This window comes from Lathyrus oleraceus, chromosome 5, assembly GCF_024323335.1.
Source record: "Lathyrus oleraceus cultivar Zhongwan6 chromosome 5, CAAS_Psat_ZW6_1.0, whole genome shotgun sequence".
NCBI classification, from domain to species: Eukaryota; Viridiplantae; Streptophyta; class Magnoliopsida; order Fabales; family Fabaceae; genus Lathyrus; species Lathyrus oleraceus.
Window position 1 is genome coordinate 17,845,872 of NC_066583.1, and position 3,025 is coordinate 17,848,896.

Here is a 3,025-nt window from a genome sequence, read left to right on the forward strand (position 1 = left end):
CGACTCCGATTTCTCATGCATTTCAGTTGTTTTATTGTTATTTTGTTATGTTATTACTATGTTTTTCTTTGTTTTCAGGTTTCCAATCTAATCGGAGCCCCGATCAAGAAAAGGAGCGAAAACGAGCTAAAAAGCCAAAAAAATCAGCATTTTACACTTGTGGCTCCCACTGTGGCTGGCGCCATGGGTCCAGCCATGACGTGTCCTAGTTCAACTTCTCCTCAACTGCCACATCTCCCATGATCTCCACTTGGGCGCCACAATTTACTCTTATGGCGGGCGCCATGATGTTGTGGCGGGCGCCACAAGAACAAAGAGTTTTCCCTCCCATTTTCAAACTGAGGGGCATCCTTGTCATTTCCATTATTTTCCTTGCCTATAAATAGAGCCTTGATTTCATTTGTTTCTTCATCCAAACTTAGTTATAACTAGGCATATATCAGTGTTGTAAAAGTGGTAATTGCTTCACATCAGAGTATTGCCACACTGTGTAATCTAGTCTGTAATCGAGTTTGGAGCACTTTGGAAGGAAGTTAATCCTGCCGCCATTTTCATTACTGTTACGCACTTTATTCGACCCTCCGATTAGAGCAGGTTTTATTGCTTTACCTTTGTCTATTTACTTTCCGCACTCGCACTTTACTTTATTTATTTCTCGCACTGCCTTTACTTTTTTTACTTTCCCGCACTGCCTTTACTTTATTTATTTCCCGCACTCGCACTACTTTGTTTATTTCCCGCACTCACACTACTTTGTTTATTTCTCACACTCGCACTACTTTTATTTATTTCCCGCACTCGCACTACTTTGTTTATTTTCCGCACTCGCACTACTTTTATTTACTTTCCGCACTCGCACTACTTTTATTTAAATTAAAATCCACCTTTACTTTACCATGTCTAGCTAAACCTATAAAGGTTAGAATGTAAGGATCGTAATTGAACCAATAATCCGTACAATTGTTTGTAGGAACCCTTAAAGGGCTATTTTGACTTTCAACTTAAGTTTTCCCGCACTTAATTTTCGTTGGGTAAGATCGAAAGCCGTCCAACGTCCTTTTAAACTTGGTTGTTTTTAGCTATTTCAAATACAACGAAAGCGCTTTGTTTAGTTCATTAGGAGTTTTTAACTTAAAAATAAAAGTGATTTCAAAACTATTTTCGGACGCGTTTATAAGTTTAGAGTTTGGTTCGTGAGAACCTCTTTTGGTTAAGAAATCCAGGTCAAAATACTTTTCAACTTAGTCAAGATACTATATTTCTTAAAAATAGGTTTACTACTCTAACGCAATGCACGCCTTTTTATAAGTGACAATAAGAGGGTTTGATTAGGGAGTACAACTCGGTTCTGATTACGCGAAAGCGACAGTTCTCGTTAAATTGGTTCTTTTCAAAGTAGGAAACACTGCCCATAAGTAATTCTATTAACAAGTACTTGGATTATTAATTGATTATGTGAATTACATTCGAACCTGTCTTCATTAATTGAATTTAATTTAATACTTTATTTTTCATTGTGCACTCTTAAAACCCCTATTTCGATTACCTTAGATAAACACCATAACAATAGATAACGATAGATTGACACTTGGTCTCTGTGGATTCAATAATCTTTTATATTAATCTAACGCGTTTGTATACTTGCGAAAAGCACGCATCAAGTTTTTGGCACCGTTGCCGGGGACCAATTTCGTCAAATTTCGTACCCTGTTGTTATATCGTTTAGACTTAGGTTGTTACCTTCCGGTCAATGCATAAAACTTGCATCACCGAAAGCTTAATATACCATCTGGCGGAACCTGAACGTTACGCTCGCGCACGCTTATTTTTCCATAGAATTAGGAGAGCTATGGTCGAAGATCAAAATCATATACCTCTTAAGGATTTCTCCCAACCATCCAACGAAGAACCTAGTTCTAGTATAGTAAACCCAACCATCCCAGCTAATAATTTCGAACTTAAACCCTCCCTGTTGCAACTAGTGCAACAGAGACAATTCGCAGGTCTTGCTACCGAGAACCCAAACCAACACTTAAAAATCTTTCTCCAATTATCAAACACTTTTAAAACCAATGGAGCTTCTCCTGAGGCAATCCGTTTAAGATTATTCCCTTTCTCCCTCAGAGATAAATCCCTATCATGGTTAGATTCCTTTCCACGCAATTCCATAACAACTTGGGAAAACCGTAGAAAAGTATTCCTTGCTAGATACTTTCCCCCAAGTAAGACCTATGTTCTTTGAAACCACATAACCAGATTTACCCAGAACTAAGGAGAATCGTTGTTCGAAGCTTGGGAGAGATATAAAGAGTTGTTAAGAGCATGCCCTCGTCATGGTTTAGAAAATTGGTTACTCATTCAGACCTTCTATAATGGACTTCACTATAACACCAAGATAACCATCGACGCTGCCGCAGGCGGCGCACTGATGAACAAACCTTATCCTGAAGCTAGTGCCCTCATAGAAGATATGGCTTAAAACCATCAATCATGGGGAGTTGAACGAGCGAAAGTTGAGAAGAAGGAAGCCCAAGGAGGAGTACATGAGTTAAGCTCTATAGACATGATGCAAGCTAAAATGGACGCATTAGCCCTCAAGGTTGAGCATATGTGCATAAACCCGAATACTGCAGCTGCAGTTTCGTCGGATTGTGAGATATGTGGAACCAAAGGACACCAATCTGCAGAATGCAGTTTATTAAACAAAACCAACTATGAGCAAGTGAACTACGCCCAAGGGAACCCATATTCGAATACCTATAACCCTGGATGGAGGAATCATCCGAACTTCTCCTATAAGAACAATAACCCTATCCAAAATACTGCACCTCCGAGACAACCAGGTTACCAAGCCCCAAGACCAAATCAACTTATGCAACCAGTGCCACCAAAGCCAAGCCTTGAGAAAATTATGGAAAATTTTATCACTGCTTAAACCCAACAAAACAAAGAGTTCATGAACTAGAATATTTACGTTAATGAACTGATTACCCAGTTAGGAACCAAGGTTGACCAAATAGTTACT

The 3,025-nt window shown here is 39.0% G+C and overlaps 1 non-coding gene across 1 annotated transcript; it reads right to left on the reverse strand.

The window, feature by feature from the left end:
* Window positions 1-2,233: 2,233 nt before the first annotated feature.
* LOC127089513 (small nucleolar RNA R71) lies at window positions 2,234-2,340 on the reverse strand. The gene has a single exon (XR_007791097.1). It is a non-coding gene; the product is annotated as a small nucleolar RNA R71 (small nucleolar RNA).
* Between the last annotated feature and the right edge of the window lie 685 nt (window positions 2,341-3,025).